The following is a 20397-nucleotide window of genomic DNA, read 5'->3' on the forward strand; positions in this document are numbered from 1 at the left end:
CATTTACGAGTGTAGCATTAGTGTTATTCGCAGCCTTTGTGAATTTAAATTTACACAGCAAGAAACTATCAGCGAGATTCAAGTAAGTTTGTTGATTATTTATTTCAAAACTTTTTGTTCCATTTGAATTCCAGTCTGTTCCTGTTATAGCATTTACCTTAAAATAGTCTTCCTTTTTTGTGGAGCTTGAAATGATAATTGTATCATCCAAATCATAGATACTATCAATCGCTTCCATACTTGTATTTATATAGCATTAAAATCGTTGAAACCCTGACCCAAGTATTTTCCTGATTTTTTGTCATTCTTGTGAAGACATCCTGGTCCCATCCCGGACATCCCGGACATCACAAAGACATCCCGGACATCCCGGAAGAATCCCGGTCAATCGCTGAATTAACGCCAGGGAGGTTGACTCAGCCTGTCATCCTTCCGAGGTCGGCAAATTGAGTACCAGTTCACTGGTAATTCCCTGCTTGTCGTTAAAGGCGGCAAAAAGGGTTGGCGTCAGGAAGGGCATCCGGCCGTAAAACATTGCTTCAAAAAGGGGACCGAAAAACAACAACAACCACAGTTCCCGAAAAAGGCCAACCCCCGCTTGCGGGGAAAAATGGCCTCTAAAGGTGGTTTTTTTGTGAAGACAGTTGAGTTTTGCCTTTTTTTATTTCTTTGATTGCTTGTAATTTATGAGACTCCTTTTGAGCATCTTTTATACTCTTTATAGCACCCGCTACATTTCCCATGGCAGAAGCAGTTGAACCAATTAGGTCTTTATGTTTAAGAATGGTTGAACCAAAACCCATAAGAGTATCAATTATCCCATCTCATCTCCTTTATTTCTAAATTGATGACCTACACCTCGTTGTCTCTTAGGTTTATAGTATCCTCTCCCAAGAAACATACCTTCACCCTTATAGTATGGTGAAAGGTACATGCCCTCCCCTGAAATTATTTTATATTTTCCCAACTCGTGTTTTCTCACAATAACCAATATTTATTTATCAAAAAAAACTTCACGAAGGTGAATTCTGATGGATATAATTTCTTCATTAAAGGATATCATACGATTATCTTGGTCAGTTATTCTAAAATTTACTCTGTATATTGTTTTTCCTGACACAGGTAAATATACAAGATTTTTGGGTTCCATATTAAATTTATAACCAATTGGTGTTGAGTATGCGCTGAATGAAAATATTGTATTTGTTTTTATTCCATCGTTATAAGCACCATCAATCAAATCACAATGAATTAACACCGAATTTATACCGGAGGATATTTGAATGACATTATCACTGTAAAACGTCCCGTTCGTTTCAATCTTTTTTGAGGAGAAACCCAACAACTCTCTAAATGATTTATCAATTGTGAAATCCACTTTATAATTATTTTTAAGTTTAATAGTTGATTTTGAAGTGTGTTTTTGAATATCTATGACAATATTTTTTGGTTCATCACCTTGTTCTTTCATAAGGCGAGAGACTTCAGAAGATATTTGAGAAATCTCGTAAGCTCCAGGTGAAACGGTTATAGTTTTATATCCACTTCCTGGATTATAACTAAACTTGTTGTTTTTCTCTGTGATATTAAAAAGGGTATTGTAAGTCTCCATTGACAACAAAGAAGCCTCATATTCTTTTGTGGGGTTAAGTTGTAGTGGGTAAGGGAATGAAGCTGTGTAATCACTCGTTGTGAAATTAAAACTAAGAATTGTGCTTCTCATCTTATTTAATATCTAATAAAATATCTTTGTATTGACATTTATTAATTATTTTTATGTTCATCAACTGGTCTAAAATGGTTGAGGCTTCATTAAAACAATTGTTGTTTCCAGCCTTCTTACTACCCAACAGCAATAATAGCCTATTAACTAATTGTGATGGGTCATTTGGAAGAAAGCTAACACCCGAACCAAGCTTACTTAAAGCATCAATAATATGTTTCTCCTTCTCATTCTTCTTCCTTTTACCAGCAACAGAAACTCCATAATCAAGTGCGTTTAGCAACTCAATATATACCCTATCTTCCACATTTTCCATATCAAGCGGTTCCTCAAAATAAGGTGAATTAGTATATCCATCTTTTGTTAGAAGAAACATTAATCTTGGAGTTAATTCAACATTTGGTTGAACAGAACTTAAGAACACCAATTTATCATTAAATATCAATAACTTTTCTTTCACAAGATGGAACTGTGCTGGTTCTTCTGTTGGAATGAGACCTGCTCTGGTTTTTGAACCCACCGAATATTCATTGTTTTGAAGAGCTTCCACAACATAATTAGGGGGTTGATTTACCTCCTCAAGTTTCCGAAATAATCCTTCATCATCATATTCTAATTCTCCAAGTTCTTTCTCTGTCATTTGACTAAAATCTTTGAGCATTTGAAGTTTTTTCGGAGTAAATTCTACCTTGGGAACTGCAGGTGAAATCGTTTGTTGAGTTTTTTTAAGTGGTTAAAAAAATTTCTCTTGTTTTCTTTCAAAGGCTTCTTCACCAGTTAGTTTCTGTCTCCGTTTCTACTTTATCTCTTCCTGTTGCTTTACAACTTTTGAAAGTAACTCTTGATGTTCTTTAAACTTTCTTGCTCTTTCTTCGGTATTCATCTTCTGTATTTATTTATTGAAAAATATCATTTAATGAATTGTAAAGGTCAATGGAAAAATTTTCCTTTTCTTCGTCATTATAGTAAATGTGTTGAAATGAAAGCTTTTCTTTAAATATTTCATCAAATTCTTTATTGGTATTAATACGAGTTGTTATTTCTTCTTCACTAATACTTGTATCTCTGCTTTTCATACATTTGCGTTGAGTCTCCTCATCGATATCAAAACCGAATGATAAAATCTTAACTCCATCACCACACAAATGTTTAATAATTTGTCTCATTCCTTCAGGATTAGTTTCTAAAATCCCAAGACCATTAGATTTTACTTTATTTAACTCACTCTTACAATGTGAATATTTTGTAGAACCAAGAGAGACCTCCTCAAATATTTGACCTTCGTTCCTCAATCGCATATGTTCCTCCATTGAAATGTAGTAATAATCTTTCCCTTCTTTTTCTCCTGGTCGCATTGCTCTGGTTGTAGTACCTACAAAACGAATCATAGGGTGTTTTAAAAAAAAACTTACAATGTTTTCATTTTTACTATTCAAGAGTTTAGGTTTATGAAAGTTCTTTCCTGAAGCAGATTTACCCACAAGATTAATAATAGTTGTCATTTATGTGTGTAAAATATCAGTTAGTATCTCATCTTGTTTCACAACAATATATTTATATTTTCCAATCGTGTGTTTCATATAATTTTCAAATTCTTTTTTGACTACATAACGTAGAGCAATTATCTCTCCAAAAATTATTTACATCTATTGAATTTAACTTAAATAAAATAAAAGTATTGGCATTGTTTCTTGTTGAGCGTCGAGGGAGTTGAAAATATGACTGACTAAGATAAATACAATTACAAGAAGAATGTCTCCCTCTTGTATAGTAGCTATCCATTACTGTTTGGTTTCTCTCATTAACACAATCATCAAAGATAACGAGGTTCTTTTTTGATTTATCTAAATCTTGAGGTGAAGGTATATCATCCGTATTATCACTGAGAATACAAGTTATGGGTTTTGATTTTGATTTCTGTGTATCACAAAATAGTTGTATTATATCCTCAATGTTGTAATCATTTAGTTTGTTTTGAAGTTTAAATAAACCGATAATGTCTTCCTTTTTAAGACCCGCATTAAAACCTTGTGATTGAAGTTGATACTCGGGTTGAAAACTTGACTTCGTAAAAATTATTAAATTATCATAATCTAAAAAGTTGGGGGTAAGGAGCATCTTTAAAAGCAAACAGGTTTTTCCACATCCGCTTGATCCGACTATAAGACATCTTTTTTTTGTTTTTTTTTGTTTTGTATACAAGATCGAGGCTCGTGAAAGAGCGAGCATTAATCACACAGAAAGACAAACCGACACATAAAACATATAACATCGGGAGCGGTAGACAAGATGGGGAGAGAGGGGGAAGGACACAAACACAACATTTGAGAGCAGGGACCGAGAGACATGGAGACATCGAGAGATCTGAGAGAGGGCGAGGGCTTTGGGGGGGGGGGGGCATGGGAAGGGGGCGGTGGGAGAGGTATAAAACATATGGACACTGCCAGGACTTCCAGGAAAGAAGTTGGAATTTCAAACAAGGTGGATCTGGGGTGAATTAGCGGGGGTAGAAAAGATCAAGGTTTTGGATGGGGGAAGATAAGAGATGGTGGTGAACAGCTGTTTTAAAGACCTGGAGGGAGGAGTGGGATTGAAGGGAGTGAGGGAGTTTGTTCCAGAGGCGGGAGAAAAGAGGAATGAAAGAGTGAAGGTGAGCAGAGCCGAGATTTCGGCAGTTTAACCATCAGAGGGTTGCTGGCAGATCTTGTGCGACCTGTAGGAATATTTGGGGGACAGAGCACAGAGAGAGCTGGGGGTGCAAGGCCGGAGAGGAGTCGGTAGAAGACAGAAAGACCACCTACCTGCCTGCGGTGAGTGAGTGAAAGGCCCTCAGAGATAGCTTCATCGCGGGAGATTCCAATAATTCTGAAAGCTTTGGTTTCAACAGCGTGAAGCCGAGCTAGGTGTGAGGCAGGAGCACCGGCCCATAGGGGAGAACAGTATTCCATTGAGCTGCGGATGAAAGCCTTGTATGTGGTGAGGAGCTCAGGTGTGCCGAGGAAGGACTTCGCACGACGGAGGATGCCCAGTCGGCGACTGGCTTTGGAGGCCAGCTTGGAAATGTGGTTTTCCCAAGAAAGATCATGGCAGATAGTGAGACCCAAAATCTTGAGCGACAGAACTTCTTGGAGAGGATTGTTGAGAAAGTAGATGGGAGGGTTGTCCAGTCGATCTTTTCGGAGAGACATCGTAAGAGTGTGAGATTTGTCAGGATTGAAAGACATGTTCCACTTGTTTGACCAGTCTGTGATTTTGTCCAGGTCTTCAGAGAGTGAGGAGGCAGCAGACTGCTGATCTGAGGGAAGAGGAATGGAGCGGCAGAGAGTGGAGTCATCAGCAAAGAGATAGAGAGGATTTTCGAGAGAGTCAGAGAGATCATTGATGAAGACCAGAAAAAGCATGGGGCCCAGAACACTGCCTTGGGGAACTCCAGCCTGAACAGGAAGAGGAGATGAGAGAAACCCATTCAGGGCCACACGTTGACGACGACTAGAGAGGAAGTCCGCCAGCCATGCGTGGAGATTTCCATGGATACCAAAGGAGGAGAGTTTGGTGAGCAGAGCGGGGTGCCAGACCGTGTCGAAGGCACGTGATATGTCGAGGGAGACAGCTCTAATTTCCTGTTTGGCATTGAGGACCTCCATCCATTGTTGAGACAGCAGAAGCAGCATGTCCAGAGTAGAGTGACCTGGTCTGAAACCAAATTGATGATCAGAGATCAAGCCATTGGAGAAGAGGAAAGATTTCATATCAGAAGCAATGATGGATTCCATGACTTTGCTGATAATTGGGAGAAGGCTGATTGGTCTGTAGTTGCTAGGATCTGTTTTTGCACCTTTTTTGTGCAAAGCGGTGATGTTGGCTGATTTCCAAGCAGATGGCAGTTGACCTTGAGCAAAAGAGAGGGTGAAGAGAACAGAGAGAGGGTGAGATAGAGCAGCAGAGCAGGATTTTAGGACCCGTGGGCTGATGCCGTCGGGTCCAGTTGCAGAATCAGAGTCGAGGGTTGACAGAAACTTTTCCACCTTGTCAGGAGGAAAGGACACTGAGTCCAGGAGCAGCAGGGTACGACTGGGTATGGTGGGTACAGAGAGGGATGGGTTTGGGACACAAGATTTAGAGGCAAACACAGAGTTGAGGCATTCAGCTTTTTCACGTGCGGAGTCAGCTGTGTAGCCGTTTGAGGTAAGGGAGGGGATGGAGGGGGAACAAACACCAGAAACGGATTTGACCAGACGCCACCAGGATTTGGAAGAGGGAGACAGATAAGAGAGTTCGGTCTTGAGAACGGAGAGATATTGTTTCCTGGCTCTCCTGAGGGTGGACACACACTTGTTTCGGGCTTTGTGAAAGGAAATGAGATTTCCTTCCGTTGGATTTGCTTTCCAGGAGACGAAGGCAAGTTGTTTCTGGGCCACAGCCTCACCACAAGATTCCGTGTACCATGGACGGGAGGAAGGGTATGACAACTGAAGACGAGATGGGATAAATCTGTGCATGAGAGATTCATCTTAATGAATTTTATGGTTGTTCAGGTTTATCTTAATCTTAATTTATCATTCATCTTAATGAATTTGGAAGATTTTTATGGTTGTTAAATTTTATCTTGTTTTCCCAAACGGGTAAAAAATCATTCATTTACATATTTGGAAAACAAGTCATCTAACTTTTTTTGAGCTATTTTAGAAACTCTATATTTTATCCTGAGTTCAGGTTTAATTTCAAAATAATTCATTATTTTATTTATATAGTATCTTGTATTAACATTTCCATTTAAATTATTTTGAATAATAAATATCATTAAACCCTTATACATTTCCTCAATACAAAGAGTCTCTTCCCTTGAAAGAAATGGTGTATTATCATCATAATACTTAACATTCATCTCTCTTATTAATCTTGTAAAGTAATTCATTTTTGGTTCTAATTTAAAAGAGTTATATATATATATATTTTTTAATAATCATTAATTAGAAGATAATCACAGAAAATACATTGTTTATATGAACCCTCATTATTAAGCCCTATTCTATCACAAGCCGGACAATTCTCTAATTTATCATATGGAGAGTCTGGAAATTCTAAATATCCTTCAGAACTTATCATATTTATATGGTAAATTTTTACTTAAACTAAAAGCAAGTTTATTCGTTAATAAATACAATGTTTCAAAGCACAAAAGACAAATTTCAATCAATCTCTACTTCGGTGGAAGATATAGAAAAATATGTCAAAGATGTTAAATTGAACAAAGATAAATATGGAAATTTTTGGGTAAAACCAGTTATGGAAAATAACATGAGCCCCTCTATTTCATTTAAAGGAAGAGCTCTAACTATACCTGGAAAGACATCCATGAAAGTAAATCTAACAAAAGTTTCTCCTCTACTCCTGACAATTTATTCAAAGCTTGAAAAAGCGATCGATCGCGATACTTTGAAAAAGAATGATAAGACCATCAACAATACTCGTGGAGAAATTTGTATTTACTTTAATAATCCAAAGGGTGTAGATCTAAGTAAAATGAATGATGTTAATATTTCTGGTGAAATGTCATTTCGTTCTATGATAGTTAGAGATTATATTTAAAGATAACTTTTGATATTAAAAATGTAGAGATTGAATCTGTTAATGAAAGAAAGTATATAGATATTGATGGGAATATTTTTCCTACTAATTAAATATGAGTCATTATAGCAGTGAAGATTTTACTATTTTATTGAACTCGGACGATAGTGATGATAGTATTTCATTGAACTCGGACGATGGTGATGATAGTATTTCATTGAACTCAGATGATAGTTATGATGCTAATAGTTTGTGCTCAAATGATAGTTATGAGAGTAGCTTTATTGATGACTCTGAGTATGATTCTGAGTATTCATGTGATAGTTATGACTCGGATGATTCTGAGTGAAAAAGTGTTTTAGTTTAAGTATAATTTCATATATAAAAAGCCTGTAAAAAGGCACTTTCTTCTATAAGTGTTTTACTTTAAGCACAGTTTCATCTTTTAAAACGCCTCTAAAAAGGTGTTTTACTTTAAGTATAATTTTGCTATATAAATATGATCAAAGCAACGTATTGCGACGTTTGTGAACAAGAATATAAACAATACAAAAGATACCTTAAAACTAACAAACACACATTTAATCTACTTCACCTACTATCTCCTATTCAGAAGGAAACAAAACACTGTTCTGCCTGTAATAAAAATATCCTCAAGAAAGGCTTCGAAATACATCTTAAAACAAATCAACATTTATCAAATTTTATTACAACTAAAAACAGTGATGGAGCATTCAAAGGACATATTAAAATAAGAGTCTTTGACTTCAAACCTCCCGAACCAAAGTCTATAGTTGATGCTGTAGAAATAGTTAAACCTGCTGTTCAAACATTGATTGAAAAAACACTAAAAGAAATGAAACCACTTAAATTTTATATGGGAGTAAAATTAGAAATGACAAAGGATGAAGGAGTTATAGATACACCATACATGAGAACTGAGCCACACTTTATATCTTCATATCAAGATTTTAAAACATCAGGAGTCTATGATGAACTTATTAAACAAGAGCAAGATGTGGATAATCCAATCGTAGGAAGTGGATTCAATATAGGAAAAATTATTTTCATAGACATTCATATTCTTCAATCAGATCCTCTAAAAGCTTCTTCTTACATTGATTTACCTAGTGTTATCAAAAATAGAAAAGCAGTTATCAATATCAAAAATAAAGACAATAAATGTTTTCTCTGGTCTATTCTAGCACACTTACATCCTCCACATTTTCATGATGAAAGAGTATCTCATTATAAAAAATATGAGAATACATTAAATACGAAAGATCTAAGTTTCCTATGGCTTTAAATGATATTCCTAAATTTGAAAAGATGAATAATTTATCAGTTAATGTTTATGGTCTAACAGAAACAAACAACATTCAGATTTTAAAGCTTTCTGACAATTGTAAACAAACTCATATTAATCTTCTATATTTTAATTCAGAGGAAAATTCACATTATACATACATCAAAGATATTGCTAAATTAATAAAACCACAAGTATGTAAAAGAACAAATAAAATATATATTTGTTTGCGTTGTCTTAACTTCTTCAATTCACAAGAAAGATTAGATAAACATTCAAATTATTGTGGTGATCATAAATCAACGGTAATCAATATGTCTAAAGAAGGCTCAAAGATCACATTCAAAGATGAAAAGAAAAATATCAAACATCCGTTTGTAATATATGCTGATTTTGAAAGTATTCTAGAAAAAATAAATACTGCTTCTCCAGATCCAAAAGAATCATACACAAATAAATATCAAAAACATACTCCTTGTGGTTTTTGTTATTATATCAAAGCATCCGTTGGTGATAAATATAACAAGTTAGAGGAGTATAGAGGCTCAAATACCCCAGAGGAGTTTGTGAAACGACTAGAAAAAGACTGTGTTTGATTAACCAAGATAATGAGAGAAACCAATAAACCAATGTCCTTGACGAGTGAAGAGAAAAGGGAATTTAGAAAAAACAATGTTTGTCATATTTGTGAGGAAAAAATTGGTGAAGGTCTAAAGGTTAGAGATCATTGTCATCTCACTGGTAAATATAGAGGTCCGGCTCATCAAAGTTGTAATATTAATTATAAACTCCCCTCTTTCATTCCTGTCTTTCTTCATAACAATGCTCATTATGATAAGCATCTATTTATTAATGAACTTTCAAAGACATCTGGACACATTTCAGCAATTCCCAACACGGATCAGAAATACATTTCATTCACAAAAACAATTCACACATCTCCTATTACTCATATCAGATTTCTTGATACATTTAAATTCATGGCAAGTCCATTGGCTAACTTGATTCAAAATCTAAAAGAGTTTCCATGTCTTTCAGAGTATTTTTCAGATAAAGATTTACTAACACAAAAGGGAATTTACCCCTATGACTATATGGACTCATTTGAGAGATTCAATGAAACACAACTTCCTTTAAAAGAAAATTTCTATAACAAATTAAACAACAGTCATATATCTGATAAAGATTATGTACACGCACAAAATGTTTGGGAAAAATATAACATCAAGAATCTTGGCGAGTATCACGATTTGTATCTCAAAACTGATGTGCTTTTATTGGCCGATGTATTTGAAGCCTTTAGATCTGTTTGTCGCACTGGATATGGATTGGATCCTGCTCACTACTACACAGCACCTGGATTGGCTTGGAGTGCGATGTTGAAAATGACAAAACAAGCTTTGGATTTGATAACCGATTTTGATATGCTTTTGATGATTGAAAAGGCAAAAAGAGGTGGAATTTCACAAGTCTGTTTGAGCAGATACGCAAAAGCAAATAACAAATATCTTCCAAATTATGATTCAACGAAAGAGAGTTCTTACTTGATGTACTATGATGCAAACAACTTGTATGGCTGGGCAATGTCTCAAGCTCTTCCTTATGGAAAACTTAGATGGGTAAAGGAAAAAGACTACAAAAAGGTTTTACAAGATGTATGTATCTCTACACAAAAAGAAATGGATGATTCAAAGGTTGGTTATTATTTTGAGGTCAATTTAAAATATCCTGAAGAACTTCATATCAAACATAAAGATCTTCCATTTGCTTGTGAGAAAGAAAGTCCAAAGAAAGAATGGTTGAGTGATTATCAACGATCGTTTGATATCGGTGAATCAACAGAAAAATTACTTACTACATTATATAACAAGAAAAATTATGTTCTACACCAAAGAAATTTGCGACAATATTTATCAAAAGGTCGAAGAGTAGAGAAGATCCATAGGGTTCTAAAGTTCAATCAAAGTCATTGGCTAAAGGAGTACATTGATTTTAATACACAAAGAAGAACAGAGTCAAAAACAGATTTTGAGAAAGACTTTTATAAATTGATGAATAATGCGGTCTTTGGTAAGACTATGGAGAATGTGAGGAAAAGACAAAATATCAGACTATCAACATCTTGGAAACAAGCATCAAAATTAATTGATAGACCGAGTTTTATAAGAGCCGAGGTCTTTACTGAGAACTTTTGTGCGATCCATTTGGTTAAAGAGAGTATTGAAATGGACAAACCTATTTATATTGGAACATCAATTCTTGATTTGTCAAAGTCATTAATGTATGATTACTTTTATAATAACTTGAGGAAGAAATATCAAAATGATGTTAATCTACTTTATATGGATACAGATAGTTTTATTTTAAAAATTAATACTGATGATGTTGATTCAGACATGAAAAAGGACATTAATATCTATGATACAAGTAATTACAGTCCAGAGAGTGAGTTGTTCTCTTCTAAAAATAAAAAGGTGATTGGAAAGTTCAAGGATGAATTAGGAGGAAATGTTATGAGTGAATTTGTGGGATTGAGGTCCAAGGCTTATGCTTATAAATACATTGTGAATAACGTTGAAAAGACTGATAAGAAGTTAAAGGTGTAAAGAAAAATGTTATTAAAGAAACAATAAACTTTAAGGATTATTATAACTGTTTAACAACAAAGAAAGAAGAGTTTAGAAAGATTAATGGAATAAGAAGTTATAAACATCAATTATATACAGAAGAAATAAATAAGAAAGCATTGGGGGCTTTTGATGATAAGAGGTTTATTTTAGAAAATGGAATTGATAGTCTCCCTTATGGTGATATAAGTATATAAGTGATAAGTTAAAAAGGGGGTTAGGGATTTTAACGGGCTACCGCCACCTTTTATTACTATTTTATAAATGATAGAACCAAGTATCAACCAGAGTAACGAGTGGAGGTGTAATCAACCTTGGTATATAAATGGAAAACATAATGAATGTGAAAAATATCAAATAAGACTTATTGAAAAGGCAACTGGTAAAAAAAGTTCACAAAACAAATAAGAGAATTAATTTAAATACTGGTGAGTTGGGTAAAAAAGATGGAAATATTTTTGAGTGGACGGAAAACTTTGATGGTTGTCAGGAAAATATATACTTTAATTTAAAAATGGTGTGTGGCACAGGAGGCGCTCAAACAAGAACATTGAGGGAGGTTTATCATTTTATCTTAGCTCAGTTAAAATATCTTGATAAGGAACCAAACTCAAACATCTTCTTTGTTAATGTATTAGATGGTGATGGAAGTGGGAAGAGAATGAAATTATTTCCCACACAAAAACAAATATTTGTAGGATCATTGTTTCAGTGGTCTACTAAACAACAATGATCATTGATAGTAAGAGTAAAAGGCCCATAAGACCAAGGGGGGCAGGAATAGAGGTGTTTATGGGAAATGAAGAAAAGTGATGGTGAGAGGAAAATTTACATGTAAGTGAATGGAGATTTGGGGCTGTCCCAGGAACAACATTTATCATTTACTCACATCACTTGGTCACTGTCATGTCCAAATATTAGCTTCCCAGCTCAAAAGGTGCCTGAGATATTGGCCAAATGAGAAAGAAAATAAATAAATGATTAATAATGAAAATAAATAAATAATAATCATTTAAAAATTAAATTATTAATCAATTCGGTCACAGAACACATAAACCACCACCATTTCATCAGAATCTGTAACTGAAAAAAAAAAACTTTTTTAGTAATGAATCGAATAATTCAATCATTAATCGATTAATTGATTAATTGATTAATCAATAAATCAAAAATATCCTTGATAGCCACATCACTTGGTCACTCATGTCCAAATATTAGCTTCCGATCTCAAAAGGTGCCTGAGATATTGGCCAAATGGGAAAGAAAATAAATAAATGATTAATTATGAAAATAAATAAATAATAATCATAAAAAATTCAATTATTAATCAATTCGGTCAGAGAACACATAAACCACCACCATTTCATCAGAATCTGTAACTTAAAAAAAACAAACATTTTAGTCATTAATCGAATAATTAAATAATTAATCGATTAATTGATTGATTAATTAATAAATCAAAAATAGCATTTGCAGCCAAATCACCTGGTCATTGGCATGTCCAAATATCAGCTTCCTAACTCAAAAGGTGCCTGAGTTAATGGTCAGAAGATAAAGGAAATTTAATTAATTAAATAAGTACTTAATTAATCGCTAATAGTTAAATAACTCCTCAATTAATTGATTAATCAAAAAAAAAATAGCGTTTTTGACAAAGGACTTGCTCACTACTGTGCCGAAATTTCAGCTTCCGAGCTCAAAGGATGGCTGAGATATCGTCCTGACAAACAAACAAGAAAACAAGAAAGCAAGAAAGCAAGAAAGAAAACAACGAGAGTGAAAACTGAGTACTCTCTTTCAGCGTGCGTCACTGCCGAGCCCCCTTTGGTGCCCGGCAATGACGATTTGCAATGCCTGGAGATGGCATAGGAAAGGAGCGGTGTACAATTATCACAAAATATTTTCTTAATCAATTGGCTAATAGCATAACTAAACCACTCGTGCTTCATCCGAAGATGTATCTTTTAGAAATTTAATTAAATAAGTCATGAATAAAAAATTAAATAATTAATTGATTCACCAATAAATAATTAATCGATGAAATGATTAATCAATAAATCAAAAATATCCTTGATAGCCACATCACTTGGTCACTGTCATGTCCAAATATGAGCTTCCCAGCTCAAAAGGTGCCTGAGATATTGGCCAAATGAGAAAGAAAATAAATAAATGATTAATAATGAAAATAAATAAATAATAATCATCAAAAAATTAAATTATCAATCATTCACGCTGTTGAAACCAAAGCATTCAGAATTATCATTGGAATCTCCCACGATGAAGCTAACTCCAAGGGCCTCTCACTCACTCACCGCAGGCAGGTTGGTGGTCTTTCCGTCTTCTATGGACTCCTCTCTGGCCTTGCCCCCCAAGCTCTCTCTGGGCTCTGTCCCGCAAATATTCCTACAGGTCGCACAAGATCTGCCTGCAACCCTCTTATGGTTAAACTGCCAAAATCAAGACTCTCTGCTCACCTTCACTCCTTCATTTCTCTTTTCTCCCACCTCTGGAACAAACTCCCTCACTCTCTTCAATCACACTCCACCCTCCAGGTCTTTAAAACAGCTGTTCACCACCATCTCTTATCTTCCCCCATCCAAAACCTTGATCTTTTCTACCCCCGCTAATTTCACCCCAATTCCACTTTTTTGAAATACCAACTTCTGTCCTGGAAGTCCTTGGTGTCCTTGTGTTTTATACTTCTCCCTCCCTTCCCACGCCTCCTCCCCCCAAGCCCTCTCCCTTCCACACATCTCCCTGCTCTCAAATGTTGTGTTTGTGTGCTTCCCCTTCTCTCACCATCTTGTCTTCCGCTCCCTCTTTTTATATATTTTGTTTGTCTGGTTGATTTGTTTGTGAGGTAAATGTTAGCTCTTTCACGAGCCTCGATTCAGTATACAACAAAAAAAAAAAAAAAAAAAAATTCGGTCACAGAACACATAAACCACCACCATTGCATCAGAATCTGTAACTGGGGGAAAAATTTTTTTTTTTGTTATTAATCAAATAATTGAATAATTAATCGATTAATTGATTAATTGATTAATTAATAAATCAAAAATAGCCTTTGCAGCCAAATCACCTGGTCATTGGCATGTCAAAATATCAGCTTCCTAACTCAAAAGGTGCCTGAATTAATGGTCAGAAGAGAAAGGAAATTTGATTAAATAAATAAGTACTGAATTAATCGCTAATAATTAAATAACTCCTCAATTAATTGATTATTCAAAAAACAAAAAATAATGTTTTTGACAAAGTACTTGCTCAATATTGTGCCGAAATTTCAGCTTCCTAGCTCAAAGGATGGCTGAGATATCGTCCGGACAAACAAACAAGAAAGCATGAAAACAAGAAAGAAAACAAGGAAGAAAACAAACAAGTACACATACATTCAAAGTACACCGCCCCCATGCCAAATAATTAAATATCCTACAGCGCGGCATTGCCGGGGCGCCTCCGGCGCCCGGCAATACCGCAGTGCAGCTCATCGAGGCTGCTTTGGGAGGGAAAGGTGTACGCAAATTCATTGATTAATTGTATAATTAAAATCAATAAAAGATTATCACAAATTATTTTCTTAATCAATTGGCTAAGAGCATAACTAAACCACTCATGCTTCATCCGAAGATGTATCTTTTAGAAATTTAATTAAATAAGTCATTAATAAAAAATCAAATAATTAATTGATTCACCAATAAATAATTAATCGATTAAATGATTAATCAATAAATCAAAAATATCCTTGATAGCCACATCACTTGGTCACTGTCATGTCCAAATATTAGCTTCCCAGCTCAAAAGGTGCCTGAGATATTGGCCAAATGAGAAAGAAAATAAATAAATGATTAATAATGAAAATAAATAAATAATAATCATTAAAAAATTAAATTATTAATCAATTCGGTCACAGAACATATAAACCACCACCATTTCATCAGAATCTGTAACTGAAAAAAAATAATAAATTTTAGTCATGAATTGAATAATTAAATAATTAATCGATTGATTGATTAATTAATAAATCAAAAATAGCCTTTGCAGCTAAATCACCTGGTCATAGGCATGTCCAAATATCAGCTTCCTAACTCAAAAGGTGCCTGAGTTAATGGTCAGAAGAGAAATGAAATTTAATTAATTAAATAAGTACTTAATTAAACGCTAATAATTAAATAACTCCTCAATTAATTGATTATTCAAAAAACAAAAAATAACGGTTTTGAAAAAGGACTTGCTCACTACTGTGCCGAAATTTTAGCTTCCTAGCTCAAAGGATGGCTGAGATATCGTCCGGACAAACAAACAAGAAAACAACCAAGAAAACAAACAACCAGAGTGAAAACTGAGTACTCTCTTTCAGCGTGCGTCACTGCCGAGCCCCCTTCGGTGCCCGGCAATGACGATTTGCAATGCCTGGAGATGGCATAGGAAAGGAGCGGTGTACAACAAGAAAACAAGAAAGCAGGAAAACAAACAACCAGAGTGAAAACTGAGTACTCCCTTTCAGCGTGCGACACTGCCGAGCCCCCTTCGGTGCCTGGCAATGACGATTTGCAATGCCTGGAGATGGCATAGGAAAGGTGCGGTGTACAATACGTGAAAATAGAACGTGTGTCAACATGAAAATAGAACTTGTGTCAACGTGAAAATAGAACATGTGTCAACGTGAAAAAAACATCTTCAAAGATTCAACCGGTCGGGTGCTTTTCTCTCACGCATTGAGTGTCGCGGTGTACCAGTGGATACAGAGTCCGAGGTGATCCCTTTGGGTGGCGGTGTACCAGTGGATACAGAGTCCGAGGTGATCCCTTTGGGTGGTGGTGTACCAGTGGATACAGAGTCCGAGGTGATTCCTTTGGTCTCCATGAAGGGTGTAGCGTTCGCAGAGGTTTTCGGGGCATCCGAGCCGGCTGGAGCAGCCACGACGATCTCCGGCAGTGGTGGGTCGAACTGTTGTTCTGACTGTGACGATGCTGCAGGCTCTATCGACTCACAGTAACGGTAGGTTATGTGGTCCTGATGTCGACGAATTTCGCAGCCGTCCTGCAGGCGAATCACGCAGGGCAGTGGACCTGGCTTCTCAATGATGTCCCCCGGTAGCCACGTCGCACCTGCACCAAAATTTCGGGCAAACACTGGATCTCCAACGTTGATACAGAGACTGTTGGACGTCTTATCGTGCACCAACTTTTGATTAAGCTGGCTCTGATAAACATTTGATGATATGTCTGGTTTGAGATTGTCAAGTGTCGATCTCAAGTGTCGTTTCATCAATAACTCAGACGGTGCTGCACCGGTTGTTGATTGTGGCGTGATGCGGTATTTGAACAGGAGATGAGAAAGCTTTGTTTCTAGGGTTCCCTCCTGAAGTTTCTGCAATCCGGAATTTGATGATTCCCACGGATCCTTCGGCCAAGCCATTTGAAGCCTGGTGATGTGGGCTGACAAACTTATGTTTGATGCCGTTCCGACGTGTGAACTCGGGAAACTCGGAACTGGAAAAACACATACCGTTATCACTCACGATCATCCTGGGCAGACCATGAGTGGCGAAACAGCGTCTGAGTCTTTCGATGACAATGGCTGATGTAGTACCATGCGTCACATAGGCATCAATCCATTTTGTGTGCGCGTCCGTAGTTATTAGAATCATGCTGCCGTTAATAGGCCCGGCATAATCGAGATGGAGGCGATGCCATGGTTCGCTGGGCTATTCCCAAGGATGCAGTGGCGCTTTCGCAGGTGTATTCCGGGTGCTCTGGCAGGGGTAACAATGTCGAACATGATGTTCGATATCAGCATCAAGATTCGGCCACCACGCATAGTTTCTAGCGAGTGACTTCATCTTCACAATCCCGGGGTGACAGTCATGGATTTCATCCATGACCCTGGAAAGCAGATTTTTCGGGATCACGACACGACATTCCCAGAGTAGGCAACCATATTCCATGCTGAGTTCGTTTTTACGTGCTTTAAAAGCCGCAAAACCTGGGTCACCCTCAGGTAGCAAATGCCATCCAAGCTGTACAGTGTACAGCCTGAACAGTTCTGGACAGAACGGGGTCTCGTCGAGTAGCTCTGAGTGCGGATCTGGCCGGAATCGACAGCACAATCTTCCAGATGATCCATCAGTGCGATAATGGATCCTGGTGTAGGCGAATCATCAACGGATTCTGGAAGGGGTAACCGACTCATGGCATCTGCATTTGTGATAGACGAACCGGGCTTATAACATATGGTGTAGTCATAAGCAGCGAGAAACAGGGACCAGCGGATGATCCTGGGTGGTAGTGTGTCAGATGTCGCCTTAGTTGGACCAAACAGACCGACCAGCGGCTTGTGATCAGTGCGAATCGTGAAATGATGTCCAAGAAGGTACTGGCGAAATTTGATAATGCCGAAAACGATTCCCAATCCTTCCTTGTCAAGTTGGGAATAGTTCTTCTCTGCCGGGGACAACGTTCTGGATGCAAATGCAACAGGTCTTTCCCTACCATCAGGCATCACGTGTGATAATACACTCCCCACTCCATACCAACAGGCATCGCATGTCAGCACAAGATCCTTCTCTGGATCAAAATGAACGAGAACATTGGACGATTTGAGCAGATCCTTAGAGGTCTGGAATGCTGATTATTCAGTGGACCCCCAGCTCCAGGAGACTCCTTTCCTCAAAAGCCGATAAAGGGAGCCCAAAACGTCGGTCACATTCTGGATGTAACGACCATAGAAATGAAGCAAACTGAGGTACGACTTCAATTCGGTCACGTCTCGTGGAGCAGGAGCATCCTTGATAGCCCGGACTTTCTCATCTGTCGGGTGTAGACCCTCGGCATCAATCGTATGACACAGGTACATGACTGATGGCACCATAAACTTGCACTTGTCTCGACGCAAACGTAGGCCGGAGTCCGAAATCCTCTTCAGAACTCTATCCAGGTTTTGTAGATGTTCCGCGTCCGTACGACCAGTAACCAGAATATCATCCTGGTAACAAACGACGTTGGGTTCGGCGGCAAACAAACTGTCCATGACACGCTGATAAATTCCAGGTGCAGATTTCACTCCAAAACTGAGTCAGTGGTACCTGTACAACCCGCGATGTGTGTTGATGGTAAGATACTGTTTCGAATTCTCATCCAAGCGGAGCTGTAGATAGGCAGATTTGAGATCGAGTTTCGCAAAAGTCTTGCCTCCCGTGAGACGAGCATAGAGGTCTTCGATCCTCGGGATTGGATATTTATCCAATGAAGAACACTTGTTCACGGTCATTTTATAATCTCCACATATGCGGATGGACTGGTCCGATTTTATGACCGGAATGATGGGTGTCGCCCATTCGGCATACTGGATTTGCTCGATGATCCCCAGATTTTCAAGATGATCCAGTTCCTTGTCAATCTGCTCCCGCAGGGCGAAAGGGACTGGGTGAGCTCTGCAAAATATAGGATTGGCATACTGGTCAACACTTAGTTTAGCCGTATGTCCTTTCAAGGTTCCAAGCTCATCTTTGAAGACATCCTGGTACGTATCCAGCACATTTTTGAGTGTGTATGCTGCGGTAGGAGAAACGTTGGCTGCCCGGAGTTGATGAATGCTTTTCCACTTCAGTCGAATTATGCTCAACCAGTTCCTGCCGAGTAAGGAAAGGCCCTTTCCAGGAATGACGATCATGGGTAGGTGAAGCTCGCGGTTATCGTAGCCCACCGTGACGTCACATGTACCGCAGGGAACAATCTTCTCACCTGTATAGGTGGAGAGTCCATAGGTAGTAGGTTTCAGATGGGGTCGGTCAGCATCACTCCACAGGTTTGTGAAAACAGCATGGCTGATGAGCGAGACGGCCACACCAGTGTCGACCTCCAGTTGCAATGGTCGATTGCTGACGACAACAGTGGCAAGAAGAGGGTGCCGCTTATGGTGAGAATCAATATGAAACAGGTCACACGATTCTGAGTTGTCGGAAACAGAGCTCACCTGGTCAAACTCAGGTTCCTACGCACCGATAAACTGATGAATCTTCTTGTCAGCAGCTTTCCCTTTTCCCGATTTGCGAGTGATGCAAGCTGGAGCAATATGGCCAGTTTTCGAACAGAAATGGCAGGTCGCATCTTTGAACCGACACGTCTCTGGAAGGTGCTTTCCGTTGCACCGAAAACATTTGTTGTGTGTTTGAGACTGCACTGGCTTCTCACGAGGAGCCTTGTTCCAACCTTTTGGCTCATCATGATCCAACCGATTCACAGCAGGGCTGGTACCAGACGAGCGAGTGGCACCGATGCTTGTAGCGTTGCGTTCAGCACTTTCCATGGAAATGGCGGTGTCTCTGGCATTTTGGAACGTCAGTCTTCTCTCAGCAAGCAGGCGTCTACGAGTGCAGTCATCGGACATGCCAACCACCAGCAAATCACGGAGCATGTCATCAATCGTGTCCCCAAACTCACAGATGTGACAGTTTTTTGAGTTGTGCAATGAAGTCTGCGATCGACTGACCTTGCTGCTGTCTGCACATGTAAAAATTAAACCGACACAGGATGACTGAAGGAGATGGATTACAATGTTCCTTCAAAGCGGCCTTGAGCTCTGCATACGTGAGCTCCTGGATTGTCCGAGGACGAATCAGGTTTTTAACGAGTGTGAGCATCTCACCTCCGCAAACGGACAGGAAGCCGGCCTTCATCCGGGCTTCAGTTGCGATGCCGTTCACCACGAAGTAAAAAGACAACCGCTCAGAATACGTGTCAAAATCTCCCTCATGAGGGTCGAATTCATCGATATGGCGGAAAGAATTCATGGTCTAGATGTTTATCCTCGTCGCCATGTAAGGTATCTCGACAAACTACGATTGATTGAAGCACAGGTTTATTGACTCTGCCGATACAGGCCCGATTAACTGCAGCGCCATCCGAGCTGGGGCGTAGGGATACAATGCGGTCACGGTGTAGGGATACAACGGTGAATATTTGCAGCTTCATACATGACAGGTTTCCTCCCATCTTTCACCGTTCAGGAGATTAGCTTGCACAGACAAACAAACAAACAAAAACTTTCTTTTATATATATAGAAGATAGATAAAATAATATAATAATATAGAAGATGATTGGCACTGATGAGAAAGAAGGAGAAAAACAATAAAGAAAATAAAAGAACAATTATGGAAGGGGAAGAAGAGTTT

This window comes from Myxine glutinosa, chromosome 2 (genome assembly GCF_964187855.1).
Source record: "Myxine glutinosa chromosome 2, kmMyxGlut1.1, whole genome shotgun sequence".
Taxonomy (NCBI): Eukaryota; Metazoa; Chordata; class Myxini; order Myxiniformes; family Myxinidae; genus Myxine; species Myxine glutinosa.